A 15961-nucleotide genomic window follows, 5' to 3' on the forward strand; every position below is an offset into this window, starting at 1 on the left:
AGGAGTAGATGATTTTCATACTTGTCATGCATGTCACGTGTTGTGGTAGAACCGTCCGAAATAGCACGCTTCCGGAGACGTTCGTCTTCCACCAGACACTGAGCACCTTAAAAGCTAGCTACATCGGACGGCTGTTGAGCACACCCCAAGGAAGAACTCGAATAATCCACGTTTTTCCTCTAGGATCCAATAATGAGAACGAGTTTACAATACTTAGTCAATTTCATACAATCAGAGTTCTCAGAAATACACCATTACAATACTAAGTTCAGAGTGCGGAATTTAAACAGCGGAATTACAATAAACATCTAATGGGAGAATACAAAGATCCGTCTGTGCCCACCAGAAGAATCCTCCACACAACAGCTACTCTTCAAGCTACACCTGCAACAGGGGTGAATAAACCCTTAGTACACAATGTACTCGCAAGACTTACTCGACTAGTGGGAATAATTTTCCGACTCCGAAAGACTTACTCGCAATAAATTGCTAAACATAGCAGTGTCTAACAGTCGATAGACTTGAAAATTTCTAGTGTTAGAGCTGAATTGGATTTCCAATTGCGATCTCTAAGCTAATGGAAATATTAGCTAGCAATATTATTTTTCGACCGTGAGTATTTCATTGTCATCTACAAAGTTTGCACTTCGAACCTTATTTAAGTATCATATACATGTTCTATAGCATTTTTGCTTAATAAAAATTGGTTTTAAACCTTAAGTGATATAACATGACTATTGAATTAACTTTTGTTTCGCATTTCCGTTGATCGTTTCGAGTTACGGAAACTGATCTACACTCTTTATTACATGTATTAACACATAAACATGATGCCCATGACATGTTTTAGTAAATGATTTATAGTGTAACACCGAGGGTGTTACAAATCTACCCCCTTTAACAAAATCTCGTCCTGAGATTTCATGTGCCTAGTGTGGAAAAAAGAGATAAGGAATAAATTCCGATTTTAACAATTACCTCGGTTAACTAGAAAGAAGGTGGGGATAATGCTTCAAGATATAACTTTCTTGGTCCCACGTTGCTTCGTCCTCCGAGTGATTTTGCCACTGAACTTTGTAAAACTTCACCACACTGTTTCTAGTCACTCTTTCTTTTTCATCCAAGATCTTGACAGGATGCTCAATATAAGACAAGTCGAGCTGGAGGAGAACTCCTTCTATGTCCACCGCTTCATCGGGGACCCAAAAACATTTCTTTAAATGAGAAACATGGAAGACATTATGTACTGCTGACAAAATATCTGGGAGCTGGATACGGTACGCAGCAGAACCACACCGGGCCAAAATCTTGTAAGGTCCAACATAGCGAGGGGCTAGCTTCCCACGGACACCAGATCGATGTACACCTCTCATGGAAGATACCATGAGATACACATGATCACCAACTTTAAATTGCAAGGGCCTTCTTCGCTTGTTCGCGTAAGTTTTTTGACGACTTTGAGCTACCTTCAAATGGCTCTGAATAATACTGACTTATTCTCGAGCTTCTTTGATAAAATCAGGCCCAAAATATCCATGATCACCCACATCAACCCAATTAAGAGGTGTTCTACATTTCTTTCCACACAGAGCTTCAAAAGGTGCCATACGAATGCTTTCTTGATAGCTATTGTTCTAATAAAACTTAGCTAAGTTCAAGCATTCGTCTCACTTTCTAGGAAAAGAAATGGCATAAGCCCTCAACATATCCTCAAGTAACCGATTGACTCTTTCTGTCTGACCGTCAGTTTGCGGATGATAAGCTGAACTTCTAAGGAGACTAGTACCAAGACATTCCTGGAGTTGCTCCCAACAACGAGAGACAAAGACTGACCCTCTATCAGAGACGATGGTAAGAGGAACTCCATGCTGGGTCACAATCCGGTCAAAATACAACTTGGCATACTTCTTGGCAGAATATCTAGTATCTATCGAGAGAAAATACGCAGACTTGGTAAGGCGATCCACAATGACCCAAATAGAGTTATAGCCCTTGGACGTGCGGGGTAAACCCACAATGAAATCCATAGAAATATCCTCATATTTCCAAACAGGGATAGGAAAGGGCTGCAAAAATCCCGATGTACTTGGTGATATCCTGCTTCATATTTGACCAACAATATAAGTGGCGCAAATCATGGTACATTTTGTTACTTCCTAGATGGATGGACAACTTGGAATGATGAGCTTCATCCAAAATCTTTCTTCTAAGCTTCTCACTTGACGGAACCACCAATCTGTTTTTGAACCTCACCACACCTTGGTCATCAATACTAAAATGAGGACCACGCCCTTCGGCAATTAACTTCTTGATATGCGGGATTTCCAAAACATCTTGCATTTCCTCTATAATAATTTGCTCAAGTAAATCCGAGACTAGAGCAATATGGGCTAGCACCTCAGCATGGTTGAGAGACAAGGGTGCTTCTTCAACTTGATACGACTTCTAGCTCAAAGCATCAGCTACCACATTAGCTTTTCTAGGATGATAATGAACTTCTAAATTGTAATCCTTGATTAGCTCCAGCCATCTCCGTTGCCTCATGTTCAGCTCAGACTAAGTGAAAATATATTTGAGGCTCTTGTGATCCGTATAAATATGCACTTTATTTTCCAACAAATAATGCCTCCAAATTTTTAGAGCGTGCACCACAGCAGCCAGCTCTAAATCATGGGTGGGATAACTCACCTCATGCTTTTTCAGCTGGCGTGAAGCATAAGCTATCACACGCCCATCCTGCATAAGCACACATCCCAACCCTGTCTTTGAGGCGTCACAATATACATCAAAAGGTCTGTCAATATCTGGTTAGGCAAGAACAGGAGCAGTGGTAAGAAATTTTTTAGGGCTTGGAAAGCTTCTTCACAAGCCGGACTCCATACAAACTTGACATCTTTCTGGAGCAACTTGGTCATTGGTTCGGCTATTTTTGAGAAGTCAGGAATGAAACGTCGATAATAACCAGCAAGACCGAGGAACTGATGAATCTGACGCACTGACTTTGGAGACTTCTAATTTAACACATCTTGCACCTTGCTTGGATCTACAGAGATACCTTCAGGTGTCAGGACATGTCCCAAAAGACATGTCCCAAAAACTACACTCGATCTAACCAAAACTCACACTTGCTGAATTTGGCATACAACTTGTGTTTCCTCAATCGAGCCAGTACTATCCGAAGATGTTGGACATGCTCTTCCTTGTTCTTGGAGTATATCAAAATATCATCAATGAACACCACTACAAACTTATCCTACTCCGGCTTCATGAGATATATGAAAAATGTAGGAGCATTGGTGAGACTAAAAGACATGACTAGGTATTCATACAACCCATACCTAGTAGAGAAAGTTGTCTTTGATATATCTTGTGGTCGGATCATAATATGATAATATCCAGAACAAAGATCAATCTTTGAAAACACCTTTGCACCAGCCAACTGATCGAACAAAGTATCAATATGAGGCAAGGGATACTTGTTCTTAATGGTTACCGCATTGAGAGAGCGGTAATCCACACACATCCGTAGAGTACCGTCCTTCTTCACAAAAATAGCTGACAACCCCATGGTGAAGAACTAGGATGGATAAATCCCTTCTCTAATAATTCCTCTAACTGCTTCTTTATTTTAGCTAGTTCTTTAGAAGCCATGCGGTAGGGACGTCGGGAAATAGGAGCAATGCTAGGTTCTAACTCAATAGAAAACTCCACATCTCTATCTGGTGGCAACCCAGGTATATCTTCAGGAAAGACATCCGGAAACTCATAGACCACAGGAATAGAGACAAGATCAGGAGAAGCTTCAACATGAGCAGCAACTGGTAAGGCTTGATCTGAGCGCATAAGAAGAGGCATCCTATCCTCAGAAGAAGGAAGCCGTAACTCAACAACTCTCTACTTAAGGTCTAAGACTACCCCATAAACATGCAACCAGTTTATGCCCAGAATTGCATCTATGCCTTGCCTAGGCAGCACCATGAACTAGAGGCGGTAAGTGTGAGTGGCTAGCACTAATCCAATTGTGTTCGTCCGAGTATTAACGCACAACTGCGCACCCAAAGTACTGATTCTATAGGCAATAGGTATAGCCATAAGAGATATACTGTGCCTTTGTGCAAACCCTATGCTCATGAATGAATGTGATGCACCAGAATCAAACAACACATATGCTGGGTGGGAATCAATGGTAAACATACCAGCCATCATAGGTTCATTCTATAAGATCTTCTCAGCCTCAGTGAAGTTGACTTGCCCAGAGCGGCTAACGGGTACCTTCTTGTTGATGATCGTCTGCTTGATCAGACGGGAGTTAGCTAAGGGCTGAGCGGACTGTGCAGGCTGGTTCTGCGGACACTCCCGAGCATAGTGGCCTTCCTTGCCACACTTGAAACAAGCACCAGGCTTGTTCCCCTACCCCTGACAAGGCAGAACCTGATGTCCCTGGGGCTATTATTGTTGCGCCTGTAGAGTAGGTACACAGTAGGAGCGGGAGGTGCCTGGTAGTTCTGCTAAGGCTGGCAGAACGGCTGCCCACCCGAAGACTGATAGGGCACCCCCCTGACAACCTACACCTTCTGAGCTTGGGGGTGACTGGAAGACCCAATAATCACCCGCTTACATTTCCACTTAGCCTGAGAGTCATGCTGTAGTCCATCCATGGCAATAGCAGCATTCATCATAGCACCAAAAGTCTAATAGTTTCCTATGTACAACTACTTCTGCAGACTACAAGAGAGGCTACGATAGAAATGATCCCTCTTCTTCTCATTAGTATCGACGTGGATCCTAGCATACTGTGCTAGATGGTTGAACTTATTCACATAATCCATCATAGACATGCTCCCTTGCTTCAAGTCTAGGAACTCCATCAACTTTCTATTCAGCACACCAATAGGAATGTAGTACTCTCTGAAAGCAGCGGGAAACTCCTGCCAAGTCACACGGTGATCCACCGGCTACATGGCATTGAACGTGTCCCACCATGCACTGGCAGAACCCGACAGCTGCTGTGCTGCAAAGCGCACCTTCTGCTCCTCAGTTACAGTGAGCAGCTGAAACTTCTGCTCTAGAATACGAAGCCAATACTCCGCATCCAGAGGCTCAGCAATTGGCGTGAACATGGGTGGGTGCGTCTTTAGGAAATCCTAGTAAGAATAGGGTCTCTCGGGACCTCGAACACCACCCCCGTTCCCGCCATTGCCTCCGTGGCCCCCACGGGCGAAGCCACCAATCGCCTGGGCCAGCATCTCCAAGGCACAGGTTGACTCACACCGAGCAGCCAGAATCTCCACCATCATCTCCGCATGGGTCATCGGAGGTGGTGGTGGAGGAGGAGGAGCCAGAAGTGGGGCCTCATGACTCTCCCCATTGGTGTTGTCAATGCCCTCACCGCGACTGTTATCACCCGGGTCTACCCCTACGCTGGTACTCCCGTGGCCAGACCTCAGGTTCATCTATAAATAGATAGGAACCAACCATTAGGAACAACCCTCCAGATTAGGAACAAAAGATTTAGAGAAATAATAAGACTTTTATTAAAGCATTCTTTTAGGTTATCCTATCAAATAACTAATCCAATTCATATGTGCGGGGGAAGTATAGTTTAAGCAAGATTCTGTTTTCATGATGCATGCATCGGCCTACCCATTCACTCAAGCCAGAATATAGCGGCATTCGCAAAAAATTTTGGCACATCGCACACTCACTTTCCGCTTGCTAAACGATTCTTACGCAGCGCAAGTTAGTGTACCTACGGAAACTTGATTAGATAAAATCAGTGCTGCTATCCTAGATAGACCATATTGCTAGGGCTTATACTTATTTACATAATTTTATCGCATCCTATTTTTCGTAAAACTTTTATTGGTCAAATTTTAGGTTTTAAAAAGAGTTACAAAACTCGTAGACTCATTATTGGCTCCGATACCACCTATGGGAGAACTGTCCAAAATAGCACGCTTCCAGAGGCGCTCATCTTCCACCAGACACTGAGCACCCCAAAAGCTGTCTACATCAGATGGTTCCGTCGAGCACACCCCAAGGGAGACTCGAATAATCCACGTTTTTCCTCCAGGATCCAGTAATGAGAACGAGTTTACAATACTTAGTCCATTTCATACAACCAGAGTTAATAGAAATACACTATTACAATACTAAGTTTAGAGTGCGGAATTTAAATAGCAAAATTACAATAAACATCTAACGGGAGAATACAAGGATCTGTCTATGCCCACCAGAAGAATCGTCCACACAACAGCTACTCTTCAAGCTGCACCTACAACAGGGGTGAATAAACCGTGAGTAAATAATGTACTTGTAAGACTTACCCGACTATTGGGAATACTTTCTCGACTCCGAAGGATATGATAAGCTTTATGGTTTGCTGGGTTTCCTTTTTGCAAAAAACAATACTAGTAGTGAATCCTTATGTATGTTTCTTATTAGCAGTCATGATTAGTTCATTATCTAGCCATTCTATGTAAGCACCTATTCTATTTTCAAGCAAGAGTTGAGCAAATAGAACCATTTCACCATCTTTCATCTTTTAGTTCTTACTACGATGCGAGGCTGTAGACAAGTCGTATCGGATTACCCGACAATTCACGAATCAATATGCCCAGCTAGGTACCCCGAAACACATGCCCCGCTTGTACCCCAGGCACAAGCAGGACCAACCCATCACTCTCCTGTCAAGGGGTCCAGGCCCCCATCCAAACTTGGACTTCAAACCCCACACCTGATTCCGGACTTAGTGTGGTGCTTAGACCTCCACCATCTCCGCCTCCAGTCAATTGGTCCAGAAAGAGCCAGAACCCATGACAAGAGAGCAATGAGCCTTCCCTGCTCCCATAAACAAGTATGTGCTCAGGATAATAAGTCTGTGACCTGACTAAAATCCAATGCAATGGCCGGTCCTTAACCGACACGGATAGGGAAAACAGTGTAACCAAGTTATGCCCTATTGGCCGCTGGACACAACCTCTTACACCCACCAATACCCGTATCATGTCCCTGCCCGATCTCTATTTCCTTTCACCATTTTATCATGAGTGATAATAATAATCACCTATTATGAGTAACAGCAGGTTACTCACGCTACCGATAGCCTAATCATAGCAGCTACTCGACCTATGCTAGTAGGACTTCATAGGGTAGATATATTTATGCAGGTGGTTTTTATAAAATGCCTGTAATGTAAATGCACATCACAAATATATATATTCAGTGCTTAATCAAAATAAGGGTTATGCACCGGGGCTTGTCTAGGGCAGGCGCGGTGTTTGCTCAGTCAGTCAGTGGTGGCTCCAGGACCTCCTCCTACACGAGGATCTCCTCCTCATACTCTTCAATCACTTCTTCGTACTCCTACTTGCCCGTGGTCACGAACTCCACCAACTCGTTCTCTACATGCATGCAATGACTATGCAACACTCAATATTAAGGCAACAACAGTTCTTAAAATAAGAATACATCTACTAAGCCACTAAGCTAGCTCTAATGACTAAGGTACTGAGCTAAGCATCATTCCCATTAAGCCAGCAGGGTTTCATCTACAAGTGCTACTTAACAACTAAAATATATTCTTACTCTTATTAACGATTTCCTATATACTACAACAAGGAGTACTTAGCTACCATATTTCTCAACCTATTCTAAGGCTACAAAAATTACAGTGAGCACATAATAATATAATGAATCTACTGTAAAAATTTCATGGACAAAACTATTACCCATTTGCCACAAAAATTCCTACAAATACTAATCTAAATAATATTAAACACTCACAAATGATTTAATAGCCGCTGGTATCAACAAATATATATATGAACTAAATACACTAACAGGTAGAGCACAATTTTAGGAACTTAACAAAATTAGTTTCACAATTTTTGGATACCTACATGATTTTATATGATTTACCAAAGTTCAGCTCAGAATTACAAATGAAAAGCTATTTCTATTTTCCACGAAAAATATAAACTGATTTCGGCCCATGCGGCGCAATGTGCGGACGCACGTGAGTGCGCGGCGTCCCATAGGCGAGGTGAGGCCCACGCACAGAGGTGGCCTACGGCGGGGAGCCCGCGCGCGCTGGCACATATTAAAAAATGCCCCTGAGCTACCAGCAATTCAACTCGAGGTCTGCAACACTATTCCTATAGACTGCTCCTATGCAAATAAACCCTTCCCCTTTCTCTCCTTTACAACGGCCCGGTCCTTCGGCCACCCTCGCGTGCGCCGGTGCAGCGGCGATGGCATCGAACGGCCACGATGGCCAACTAGGACCCACGCTGGCTCCACTTACGGGCCAACCCCCGTATACAACCCTAGCGCCTACACTAGCCTAGGTTACAGGAGTGACAGAGCTCGTGGAAGTGGTGACCACAGCGTGCACCCATGCGCGACAGTGGCGCGGCCATGCCGGCCACCCTAAACCACCATGGTGTGAACTAGCTAGCGCTATAGCATCACTATCTTACCCTGGTTGCGGCTGCGATGGTGGTTTGGCCAGAGGTTCCCCGAACAGGGATTGCCACATGCGGGTGGTAGGATGCGGTAGTGCTCTGAGATAGTGCGGCCATGTCAGTGGCTACGGTGAGGCGGTAGAGGTGCAAGTGAGGTGCGCAGGGTGAAGTGGAGTTGGAGGCGGAGTTTGTGGTGTAGATGGATTGACGAGGGGTGGAGCGGTGGGTGGGTGCCCTCGGCCACGACCGGTCCTGGCCTTAATGGCACGGCAGAGGGAAACTCCAAATTGAAGCACGTCATGACGTAATTCAAGGCGACGTGGGGACAGTTGGCACACGGACACTAAGGTGGAGATACGAGCACGCGAGATTTAAGGCAAGCTCCTATGCTCTGGCTCACCGGGGTCACAATGTGACCGCTGTGGGAAGTAGGGGAGGGCATAGCGGTGGAAACAGTGACGAGCAGTGATGCTACTGGCGCTCTTTGGCGGGACACGGGCATCGCAACCGGGGTACACATGCCAAGCGCAAGCGACGAGCGCAAATGACCATGGCTGGCACTAGCCCACGCACCGCAGCGCCATTAATGGTGGGCCGATGGTGCCACAAGGCGGCATCCCACGTGCGCAGCAGCAAGGCAGCAACGAAGCGGTGAAGGAGCACATGGCGATGCAGTGGCATTGAGGCACGACGTAGTGACCAGGCGTGTAGCATGGTGATGGGACGGCGGCGGCAGCGTCACAGCGTGGTGGCAGCTAGGCGCAGGGGGGCGGGGCGCGGTGGCTCGCGTTGATGGCTAGCTGGCGCACTTGAGCGGGCAGCCTACGGCAGCAGTGGCTGGCCAGCACATGGCCACACCGCCATGTGCACGCGCTGATGCCGCGACGTCGGGGTAGCGGTCCCGGTGACCGCGCATAGACTGGGAAGTCGGCCGAGAACACACTGTGCACGATTTTTGAAGCGTTCGAAACCTCTAACCAGTTGCTCCAATCCCCAAACCCACTTCGCTACACCTTAGGGGTTCCATTAGGCTACTAAAACAAGCCATAATACTTCACTATTTCTTTACCCAATCTCTCGCGATAAATTGCTAAACATAGCAGTGTCTAACAGTCGACAGACTTGAAAATTTCTAAGTGTTAGAGCTAAATTAGATTTCCAATTGCGATCCCTAAGCTAATGGAAATATTAGCTAGCAATATCATTTTTCGACCGTGAGTATTTCATTGTCATCTATAAAGTTTGCACTTTGAACCTTATTTAAGTATCATACATGTTCTATAGCATTTTTGCTTAATAAAAATTGGTTTTAAACCTTAAGTGATATAACATGACTATTGAATTAACTTTCGTTTCGCATTTCCATTGATCGTTTCGAGTTACGGAAATTGATCTACACTCTTTATTACATGCATTAACACATAAACATGATGCTCATGACATGTTTTAGTAAATGATTTACAGTGTAACACCGAGGGTGTTACACGTGTAGACACTGCACAATTATATAACCCGAGTGCATGGTTTCTTCAAAATAAAATTTCAGCCAATCCTTTGCCTTCTCTCTCGTATCATCTACATGCTAGGCTCTTACATATCTTCCTATCTTAATTAGTTTCGTGTAGACGTAGTTTCTTATATAATAAACCAATTTTCTTCTCTCTCTCCTCCATAATCTTATGTTACATCACCATTTTGCTTTTTTAGCACTCTAGTTAATGACATACGCAAAGGTCATCTTTGACCTCAAGCACACGGCCACCGAGCCCGCTCCCACTGCTACAACCAGATTTAGCTACTGCCAAGCACACTCTTGCCTCCACTGCCAGACTCGCTTCACCTTGAGGAGAGGTAGAGGGATAGAGTTAAGGAGAGGGAAAGGAGATGAAGAGTGGAGATGATTTCATACCTTGTCAAACTCACGGTGCGGTGGATCGGGTTCTTCCACCATTGGCCCCAAATCCCAGTGAACAACACCACCTCGTCATCTCCCGCCTCGCCAACGCTTGAAGGCAGTGGGAGCATGCACCGCTTGCCCTCCTTGACGTGATGAACTCGAGATCTGCTAAGGGCAGTGGCATCTAGGTGCTCCACCATGATTTTTTTTAATTTTAACACTTTTTCGAACTTAATTTTAAATCTAATACTCTCGGTTTTTTTTAAACTAACACTTTTGGCCACGCCTATTGCCATGGCGCGGCCAAATGCCTGTGCCGCGCCATGCATGGCAGCGCGGTAGAGGGCTGACGTGGCGGCGACCCAAAGCGTTGGCCGCTGACGGGGCAGGGCTCTGCCGCGCCCTGATCGGTGGCGCGGCAGAGCCGGGTATAACCTCCGCCGCGGCTAGTGTCACTGCCCGAGCAGCAAAACGGCCTCCGCTCATCTAAGCACGCCGCGCCACGAACGGCGGCAGCCCAGCCCTCCATTGCCGCCTCCCTCCCTTCCCTTCCATTCCCCGACCGCCTCCCTCCCTCCTCATCCTAGTTCAAGGTAATGATGCACATTTTATTTTTGTTTGAATGGTGGATAGGATATTATGAATGGGAGTTAAGGTTAGTAGAAAAATTATGTTTGGGAACTATGGTGAAGATATTAGTATGAGTTTGTCAATGTTAAGGTTAATTATTTAGTTAGAAGTATGTTTGCCATGTATATTTTTGTTGCTATAATTGTTGTTTATAATATTTTAGTTGCATTGCAAATGATTACATTTTGCATTAATTTGCGTTGTTTTGATTGGTGTTTAATTTGAACCGTTTTATTAGATGAAAGACAAGTTTTGGGAGCAGTTATGGTGAAAACAGGGTCGTCCTAGAGAAATGTACCCCAATGAGTCTAGCAAAGATGCCCCCGTCCCTCCTGAACTCCCTGTCCCTAATTGTGACTGTGGTCGTCCGGCCGACGTGTTTCAATCGAGACATCCGGACACAGTGGCTCGTTGCTTCTACATGTGCAGTCATTTTAATGTAAGTTATTGTTTCTGTATATTTTTCTTCTTCATTTGTATTACTAGGTTACTAATATTGTGTTTAATTTTTGTTGTGTAGGCCCATGAGCGGTGCTTTTTCTTTCAGTGGATCGACGGAGAAGACAAGTTTGACCCCAGGTACCTCCTTTTCGATGATTGGTGGAGAGGGCGACATCCACGAGAGCACTTCGAGCGGTGGGTTCCACCTCCCCCTAACCCCCTCCAATGACGGCTAAGGAGAAGCACTTAGCCGCAGTTAGATGACTCGAGGAACCTCCTCTGTGCCATTGCGGAGACCGAGCCATGATAAACCCTAACAATACGTTGGAGTTTGTGTGTCCAAACAAGCATGAAGTAAGTGCAAAGTGTATGTGTTGAAATGTTGAGCTATATCTGTCATGTACTAATGTCACGTTATTTAGGTGTATTCAATGGCGAAGTGTCATTTCAAGGAGTGGTTGTATGGTCCTAAGAACAAATGGCCCGAAGAACCTCCAAAAGCAAAACAAAAGAAGAAAGAAAGGTTAATTTACAAAGCACCACTAGTCAAGTGTGAATGTGGTGTTAATTCTAACTATGGCCTAGTCCCTTCGGAGCTTGGAATAGGCCATTATTGCGGTCATATGGTTGAGTACGAAGAGGTTCATTATTTTTGTGGTAAACTTGAAATCGTATTTTGTTTCTTTTGCTAAGACATATATGATATAATATTTCTTTTTGAACAGAGCACTAGGAAATGCAGGTGGGAACGTTACGAAGGTCAAGCTAAGTTCTTGGATGAACTGAAGAAGAGGCAACTAATTGCAAGGAATAGGGGATATGAACCTGACTACGTCAACCTATTTGTTAAACATCACAAAGAAAAGATGAGTGAGTTTGCTAGACAACGTGGTATTTGTAACCCGATTGATGTTGGGCTTAACAAATGGGGATTGGAGAGATGGATGACATTAGAGGAGGAGAGGGCAAGGAAGGAGGCAAGGGAGGAGACAAGAGTACAGATGTAGGTCTTGAATGAGCATGTTGCTGCATTATGTGGCAGTGAGTGCTTGAACGCCTATTTTCGTTGCCTAATTGTAAATGTAATATAATCACGTTGCTAACTGATTGCATTTTATATATGAAGGGATTGGATACAGCGAGGAACATGCTGCAGAGGTGGCTCGTGCAAGGTACGAGGAAAAGAAGTTAGATGAGCATAGAAAGCGAGCTGGTCGCACCGTTCAATCACTGATTGTGTTGTCTGATGAGGGGGACGAGGATGAGGACGACACTGCCAGACTTAGTGAGTTAATTGCTATAGCAGAGGCAGGCTTGCAGGCGGAGGAGAATGAGGACGACACTGGCAGACTGAGCGAGCTAATCGCTCTAGTAGAGGCGGGCTTGCAGGCGAAGGAGGATGAGGACGACACTGGCAGACTGAGCGAGCTCATCGCTCTAGCAGAGGTGGGGTTACAGGCGGAGGAGGATGATGACGCGTTCTTCACTCAGGCCGTAGCGGCCGCAGATAAAGCGGAGGCCACTTACTATAGGCGACAGGTAGGTCAGAGCAACGCAGGTGAGCCTAGCCACAGCAACAGGGTTGTGGTTGAGGATTGGTACTCGGACGATGAGTTGCTTACTCAGTATGTTTCTGACTAAGGGATTTTGATTGCGCCGTCTGTTAGTTCTATGCTTTATTAATGATCAATGTAGCCATGTAGTAGAAATTCTATTGTGTTGTCTTATATTCCATTTGAACTAACGATGTATTGTACCCATGTATGATCTACTCGGATTACCCATGATCGATCTTAAGTGATCACATCTGTTTGTATCATGTGTTAAAAAAATCTAAAACGAACGTAATCATTTGTCGCGCCATAGCCCACGGCACGTCTGTGCTATACAAAACTACAGAACTACAAGCGGAGGTGGGCTTACAAGCGGAGGTGCTGTACAAAACTACAAGTGCTGTATAAAACGAACATGAAGCAAATAAATGGACGATAAGTTGCCATACAACATTTTCATTGGTTTATGAGTCTACAAGTTTTCGACACCAATATTCGTTCGACATAAGTTGGACGTAATGAACTAAGTCCCACGATGTAATGAACCTCGTTGTCCGGTACAAGAAGGGGGTCGTTGTACTCCACATCAAGAAGGGGGACTAGCTGGTGCGGCGTGGGAGGGGCCATCCTGTTACAAAATGATAAACAAAGGGTTGGAGTATTCAAATTAACAATTTTTAGAGTAACATTATGTAGCATTGCAAAATTTGAACTACTTGTTATGCAATACGAACACAATATGAAATCACCTACTGTCTTCTATGATGGCTAGCCTTGTGGCCAGATTGTTTGCAAACGAAGCAAAGATTCCTGCCACGGGTCTCGTTGAAGTCTCCCCCGCCGTACATGTCTTCGCTGTACCCTCTCATAGCGTCCATGTCCCCCTTCAGTCGTTTCTTCTTCCTCCTACCCTTCCCTATCTTCATTAGATCCGGATGCGGCACGTAGTCATAACCATTATAAGGTGGCCACTGTGTTGGGTCAAGGTATGGCTTGAAGCTCATCTCCCAAATACTAACGGTGTTCGAACAGAGATACAAGGGTGACATATATGGCAGATCCTCATAGTTGTACCCACGAACCCTGCAGGCCATGATCATATGAGAGCAAGGGGCATGCATGATCTGAGAGACGTTGCAACTGCACTCTACCTTTTCAAGATCAACTCGGTAGTTTCATCCACCATAACGTTCGCCGCCTAGGCTTGTGCCACCCTTCCCTCGTACACTAAAGATATGGCGGCGGGTCCATACGGCTCGACGGTGTGCTACTTGGCCAATTCCTCGGCCTCCTTCAAATGTTCAGCTCTGGCCTTTCCAAAATGCCTCTGCTCAACTATATTCCTCTGCGCAAGCTCCCACCTCTTCACAAAATATTCATTGCACTTATGAAAGGAGAACTCAACAATTCCAGACACAGGCAACGATAGAACTCTGGTGAATATACGGTTGAAGGACTCCGAGGAGTTAGTGGTCATGATGCCATACCTGAAACCCCCCTCGTCATATGCTAACGCCCACTGAACCTTCTGTTCCATCTGCGCCTCTAACCAGGCCTTTCCCGCTACATTTACCATCTTGTCTAGTTCTCTCTTTGTCTCCTTGAACTGGTGCTCTGTACGTACACAACATAGAGCCTTTACCTTGTCACATACCTTCTGCTTTTGCTGACGCCGCCAGAAATTAGCGACAAAGTGTCTCATGCACCATCTATGTACTAGAGGCGGGCACCCATCTATATGCTCAGCTGCAGCATTAAGAAGCCCTGCGTGACGGTCAGAGATCAAACATATAGTGCGAGTTGGGCCAAGCACTTGCACATGTAGAAGCCGCATGAACCATGACCACGATTCATTGTTCTCTCCCTCTGCCAAAGCAAATGCCACGGGTACTATTTGGTCCTCAGGATCAACAGCAGCAACCATCATCAAGGTGCCCCTATACTTTCCTGTCAAGAAAGTGCCATCAGCAAGTACGATTGGCCGACAAAACTGGAATGCATGTTCCGTTTGCGCAAACGACCAGAACACACGATAGAGGACATGCCTCAATGGATCCTGAAAAAACATCCCTCCGGTGTCCACAAACCATTTCAAGCCAGGGTTGTAATAATGCATTGCACATAAGATGCAGGGCACCCTGTTGTACGCTTCCTCCCAAGTACCCCATCGAATCGCCAGAGCAATTTGCTTAGCACGCCAAGCCTTTCCGTACATCACATCGTACCTAACGAATCTAGATATGGACTATTGTAAAGAAGACACCGAGATGTCGTTGTTGTCATCAATGAGCCCCAATATACGACGGGCAAGGTAACGTGCAGTGAGCTGCTGATGATTTTCCTTCCCCCTATTGTCTAGGCAAGTGTGGGGTTCAACAACTTTAGTTATCCTCCACTTGCCATCACTCTGTCTCCTTCGTGCATTTAACCTCCACAGACAACCATTTTTGCATATCAAGTGGTACCTCAACTCCTGGTCCGAATGAGTGACGGTGTACGGTCTATGGTGGTACACAACATAGTCCTGAAGGAAGAGTTTCATCTCTGACATTGTGTTGAATATCACCCCCTTTCTAAGGGTTTCTGTCTCATGGTTATACAATGAATTCCTACACATCTGGAGACCGGTATCACAAACTGTCATATCCGTCATGCTAACATCCCTATAGTTCGAAACGCCCCTGAAAGGTACGTTCTTGGACCTTAGTTGCTCAAGCTCAGTCGCTGTGTAAGGTGGTGGAGGAACATACTGCTGCGCTTCGCTAATTCTGGCCCATAAATCATAGGGGATATCATCTGCAGCCAAATCTGTGACTAGTCTACCCTGAGCATGAACACCTTGCAAAACCTCTGTTGGTACTGGTAATGGCATAGTATGTACCGGTACTGGCATGGCATCGGCCGTTGTTGCCATAACATCTGTACCTCCTTGGTCATCATCAGAATCGTCTGAATCACTGCTAACTACATCACCG

The sequence above is a fragment of the Miscanthus floridulus genome, chromosome 9 (genome assembly GCF_019320115.1).
Source record: "Miscanthus floridulus cultivar M001 chromosome 9, ASM1932011v1, whole genome shotgun sequence".
NCBI lineage: Eukaryota > Viridiplantae > Streptophyta > Magnoliopsida > Poales > Poaceae > Miscanthus > Miscanthus floridulus.